Consider the following 6,606-nt stretch of genomic DNA (forward strand, 5'->3'; position numbering starts at 1 on the left):
CTGAGCCCGCGGCTTCGAGACCCGCCTGGGCAACTTGGCGAGCCCTCATCTCTACAATAAAAATCAAAAAATTAGCCGGGCGTGGTAGCACGCACCTGTAGTTCCAGCTACTTGGAAGGCTGAGGCGGGAGGATCGCCGGAGCCCAGCAGGTCGAGGCTGCGGTGTCCGGGAGTGGCCACTGCACTCCAGTCTGGGCGATGGAGTGAGACTCCAACTCAAAAAAGAAAAAATGAACGAAAGCTGTCTCTGAAACTCCTCTGGTCCACCTGAGACATCATCCTATTCTTCTTCATCAAAGTTAGCCACCATCCTAAAATCGGATTTTCTGTATAGTTTCACCACTTTGTTTATATGCATAAATACACTGTTTCATTTTGCATGTTTTCAACTTTTAACAATGTGAGGTATTTTTCTATAACTTCCTTTTTAATTCAACATTATTTCCCTGGAGTTCAACCAGGTTGTTGCAAGTAGCTCTAATTCATACAGTAAAATATGCCATTGCATTGCTGTATGTACTTATCCATTCTACGATTAGTGGATGTTGGAGTTATTTTCAGTTTTTATTATAATAAATACTGCAGCTGTGAACATTTTTCTTTATGTTTCCTGGGGCACACATGAAAGAATTTCTCACTCAGCTGCTTCTCTGCCATTATTGTATTTTAGTATAAAATTTTTTAAGTTCCCTCAAGGTATTATTTTCTTACATTCAAAGCTTATTTGTATTACCTCACATATCCTAATACTTTTAATTTTTTCTTATATCTCAAATTTTTCCTTCTAGAATCACTTTCTATCTGCTTAAGTTATGTTCTTGAGATTTTACTTTAGGAAAGAACTATTGGGGGAAAAAAAACCCCAAACTTTATGTTTGTGTAAAAACATCTTGACTTTGCCCTACTTATGAAGCATAATTTTGCTAGGTCTGAAATCCTAGTTTGATGATTGTTTTATCACAGCCCACACTCCTGTCTTTTATTATTGCTCTTAAGAAGTAGTTGTGTGATTGCCATTCCTTTCAAAATAGTCCATCCATTATCACATGCTTCTTTAAGATTTTCGTGTGTTTGTTAATATCCAAGTTTTCTCCCCGATGTTTTTAGATGTGTATTTATCTTCTTATGATCAGAATTCATTAGGCTTCTCGAGCCTGTGGATTGATTCTCAAAGTTATGGGAAATTATCAACAATTTGTTATTCACATACTGCTACTTCCCTGATTTTTCTCTTTTCTCCTCCTGAAACTCAAATGAATAAGAGACATACAGAGAAAGCCTCAGGCTATTGTGTGTGTGTGTGTGTGTGTGTGTGTGTGTGTGTGTGTGTGTGTGTGTGTGTGCATATATACATACATGTATATGTGTGTGTTTGTATGTGTGCATATATGTATATGTGTATGTATATGTGTGTGTGTGTGTGTATGTCTTGACTGCTCATATTTTTTTTTCACATCTCGCCTTTCTTGCACTTTTTTGGATAGTTTACATAGATCCATGTCCTAGTGTACCAAATTATCCCTTCAAATAAGTTTGATACTAGTTAACCTACAAAAACTTTAAATTAGCATTGGTATGGTATAATTCACACACAGCAGGAATCACCAATTTTATATGTATATTGAAACAAGTTTTGACAAATGCACACAGTTGTGTAACCACAACCACTATCATGAGATAGAATGTCAGTAACCACCAAAAAGTACCATTGTAGTCTTTTGCAGTTAATCCCCTACTCCACCCCAGACACTGAAAAAACACGGATCTGCTTTCTCTCACTATAACTTTGCCTTTGCTGGAATTTCACACACTAGAATCCTAGTTGCTATGTATCCCCAACATTGCTGAGATCAGTCATTTTAATTTTACTCATTCTAATAAATGTGCAATGATATTTCATCTCATTATGCTTGGATTTTGCATTTCCCTAATTCTAATGGTATTGAGTATATTTTCATGTGCTTACTCACCAACCATATATCTTCTTCGGTGAAATGCCTATTCAAAATTTTTGTCTATTTTAAAATCTAGTTGTGTGTCTTATTATTGAGTGGTAAATGTTATTTATATAGTCTAGATACAAGCACTTTATCACATATCTGTTTTGCAGATATTTTTCTCCCAGTCTGTTGCTTGCTTTTTTCTTTGTTTGACAGTGTCTGTTTAGGAACAAAGTTTTTCATTTTGACAAAGTGTGAATTTTCATTTTTTTCTTTTATGGTTTTATTTTTGTGTGTCCAAATTGTGAAACCTTTACCTAAGCCAAGGTCACAAAAATTTTTCTGCTGTTTTATTCTAGAAGTTTTGTAGTCTTAGCCCTTACATTTAGATCTTTTTTGTTTTTTCATTTTGAGTTAATTTTGTAGATAATGCAATGTAAGAACCAAGATTCACTTTTTGTACACATACACATCCAATAATTTGAGTAAGAGTTGTTGAAAAATTTGGCCTTTCTCCATTAAATTATCTTGGCATCTTATATAAAGAAGTTTAATTGATCAAATGTAAGTGGGCCAATTTGTAAACTTTCTATTGTCTTTTATTGATCTATATGTTTATTCTTATGCCAATGTCATGTCTTAACTACTAAAAATTTGTAGTAAGTCTTTAAAACAGATTGTGAAAGTCCTCCCAATTTATTCATTTTTTTCAAAACTTTTTTGCCTATTTTAGGTTTTTTGCATTTCTATATAAATTTTTTAATTAGCTTTTCAATTACTATTTTTAAAAAGTTTTTAAAGAAATTTTGATTTGGTTTGCAATAACATATAGGTCAAATTTGAAAAAACTGATATATTAATAATATTGAGTCTGCCGATCCATGAACATGGTCTGTCATTGTATTCATTTGGTTCTTCTTTCATTTCTCTCAGTAACAGTTTTTAATTTTTAATGTTCGGGTATTACACATATTTTTTAAAGTCATACTTGTATAGTTTATATTTTTATACGATTTATTTTTTTAAATTTTTGTATCTAGATTGTGCATCACTACTATGTAGAAATATGATTTTTAATATAAAATTAAGTCTTTGACTTGTTAAATTCACTCATTAATTCTAGTAACGTATTTGTTAAAATGCCCTCACATGAACAATTACATCATCTATGAATAAAGACTTGATTTCTTTCCTTTCAATAGATATGCCACTTATTTTTCTTGCCTACTCTACTGACTAGGACCTACAGAATAATGTTGAATAAAAGTAGTGGTAGAATGAATATAGTTATTAATTTCCCAGTCACCATTTAAAATGGTGTGAGCTATAGAGTTTTTAGTATAGATGTTATTTATCATGTTGAGGAAATTCTCTTCAATTACTAGTTTCTTGAGAATTTTTATCATGACTATATATTGAATTTCATTAAAATTATTTTAGTTTCTATTAAAATGACTCTTTTTTGTCTGTTAATATGGTGAATTACAATGTTTTTTGAATGGCAAACCAACCATGACTTCCTGGCATAAATTCCACTTGGTCATGATATTTTATTCTGTTTGATGTAGTGTTGAATTTGATTTGCTAAAATTTGTTAAAGATATTTGCATCTATATTTACGAGGTATATTAGTCTGCAGTTTGCTTTCTTGTTTTATTTTGTTTTGCTTTTTGTTTTCTTGTATTTTTGTTTTGTTTTCTTTTTTCTTTTTCTTTTTCTTTTTTTTTTTTTTGAGTTGGAGTGCAGTCTCACTCTGTTACCCAGGCTGGAGTGCAGTGGCACACTCACAGCTACCACAGCCTCAACCTGCTGAGCTCAGACAAGCCTTCTGCTTCAGCCTTCCAAGTAGTTGGAACTACAGACACCCACCACCACACCTGACTAATATTGGTTTGTTTTGTTTTGTTTTATTATAGAGATGAGATCTCGCCAAGTTGGCCAGGTTGGTCTTGTACCCATGGGCTCAGGCAATCCTATTGCCTCAGCCTTCCAAAGTACTGGGATTACAAGCATGAGCCACAGTGCCTGACCTATGTTTTTTTTTTCTTTCAGGATAGTGCTGATCTCATATACTGAGTTAGAAACTGTTCCTTCCTCTTCTAATTGGCATAAAAATTTCTATAGAATTGGCATCTTTTTAAATTTACTAGAATAAATAGAGAAGTCATCTGGGTCTAGAGTTTTCTATATAGGAAAATCTTTAACTATGAATTCCAGTTTCTCTTCTTGACTACTAGTGATTTATGTCTTTCTAAGATTGTATTCATTTTTTCTAATTCAATATATTGCATAAAGTTGTCCACAGGATTATCTTATTGTCATTTTAAATATTTGTAAGGTCTTCATCAATGTTCTATCATTACTGGTTTTAATTTTTTTCATTTACTTCTTTCTTGATCAATCTAGATAGAGTTTTATCAGTGTTGTTATTTTTTCAAAGAGCAAGCTTTGGGTTTTACTGATTTTTCTCCATTGTTTTTCTGTTTTCTATTTCATAGAGTCCTGCTTTTATCTTTAATATTTCCATTCTTCTGCTTGCTTTGAGTTTGATTTGTTCTTCTATTTACATATTTTTTAAGTAAAAACTTGGACCTTTGATTTGAGAACTTTCTTTGTTTTGTAATGTATCTGTACTGTACTAGCTTGTTAGGACTGCCAAAACAATATAGCATAGACTAAGTAACTTAAAAAACAAAAATTTATTTTCTCACAATTATGAAGGTTAGCTGTTCAAGATCAAAGTGTCAGCAAGGTTGATTTCTACTGAGGTCTCTCTCCTTGGCTTGTAGACAGCCATCTTCTTTTTGTGTCTCCACATGGTCTTCACTGTGTGCGTGTGTTTTTCTTTTTCTTTTTTTTTTCTATTTGTTTTTAACCTTATTTATTTAGTTGCTTATTTATTTATTTATTTTAAAGTTGTGGGGTACGATTCAGGATTAGGAATCATCACACAGGTAAAGTTTGGGCCTCCCTTTGGTCCCCACTTCGCCTGGTTTGAGATCAAGTACCCTTATTGATGTTATGTGCCCCCTCCCCACCCCAGCAGTTTCTGGCTATTGCCAATCCCTTTCTTACAGTATTATGGTAAATGTTCAGTGTCTGCTTATGAGTGAGAACATGTGGTACTCAGTTCTTTGTTTCTGTGATAAATCACTGAGTATTATAGACTCTAAATCCATCCAAGTTGCTGTGAAGTCCATAATTTTATGACTGTGTAAGACCACAGTCATGTGAGATTCAAGCCCACCCAAATAACCTCGCTTTAACTTAATAACCCTTTTAAAGATACTATCTCCAAATACAGTAACATTCTAAGATACAAGAATGTAGGACTTAAACATATGAATTTGGGGGATACAATACAGTCCATAACAAGTAACTGTGTGTTGCTATACATTTCTCCTTCAACACTGTTTTAGTTACATACATATTTGTCTGTGATTTTCAAATTGCCTGTGAATTGTTCCTTGACCTGTGGTTTACTTAGAACTGTATTATTTAATTCTCAAACATTTGAAGATTTTTTTCAGACATCTTTTTGTTTCTTATTGCTAGTTTCATGTTTTGTAGGCAGAAAAATATACTTTGTATGATTTTAATAGTTTATATTTATTGAGATATGCTTTATTAAGTATTACAGTAAGTCTTCATAAATGTTTCATGTGTACTTGAAATGAATGTATATCTGTCTGATTTTTGTGATTTATAAATATCAGATATGATGGTATTTTGTTACTTTTTTGTTAGTTGCTAGAATTGTTCTAGTTTTCTATATTCTTTTTTTAATCAATATTTTTTATTATGATTTTGTGGGGTACAGTTAAAGGTTAGGTGTACAATTACGTTTTATTCAGGCACCCTGTTGATAAGAGGTGTTTCCCCATCCCCAGACAGATATTTGCGACTGTTAATCCCATCCCCCTCCCCCCCATAGTTTCCCAGTACCGTCAGTCATTTTCTTATAGTATTACATTGGATGTTCAAGGTCCATTATATGAGTGAGACCATGTGATACTCGGATCTTTGTTTCTGTGAGAGGTCACTCAGTATTAGAGACTCTAGTTCCATCCAGGTTGCTGCGTAGTTTTCTATATTCTTACTGATTTCCTGTCTACTTATTTATTCAGTAACTGAGTTCAGTGTTGAAATTTTAAACAGTGATTGTGTATTTGTCTACTTCTCCTTGCAATTCTAATAACTTTTGCTTTACATATTTTAAAATTCTATTCTTATAAATATACTCATTTGTGGTTGTTACTCATTTGTGGCTGTTATGTCATCTGATAAAATGACCACTTATTCAGTTTGAAATGGCCCTTTTATCCCTGGTTATATTATTTCTTCTAAATTCTGTTTTGTCTGGTATCAATATAGTCAGTTCAATTAGTTTAATTAGTGCTTGCACAGAATATATTTTCCATTCTTCTACTTTTTTTTTTTTTGAGTTGGAGTTTCACTCTGTCACCCAGACTAGAGTGCAGTGGTACGCTCCCAGCCACTGCAGCCTCAACCAGCTGGGCTCTGGTGATCCTTCCGCCTCAGACTTCCAGGTAGCTGGAACTACAGGCGCGTACTACCACGCCCGGCTAGTTTTTTTGATTTATTGTAGAGACCAGGCAGGTAGAGACCGGCTAGTTTTTTTGATTTATTGTAGAGACAAGTTGCC

This window comes from Carlito syrichta, unplaced genomic scaffold (assembly GCF_000164805.1).
Source record: "Carlito syrichta isolate Samal-C Ts95f unplaced genomic scaffold, Tarsius_syrichta-2.0.1 Scaffold303612, whole genome shotgun sequence".
NCBI lineage: Eukaryota > Metazoa > Chordata > Mammalia > Primates > Tarsiidae > Carlito > Carlito syrichta.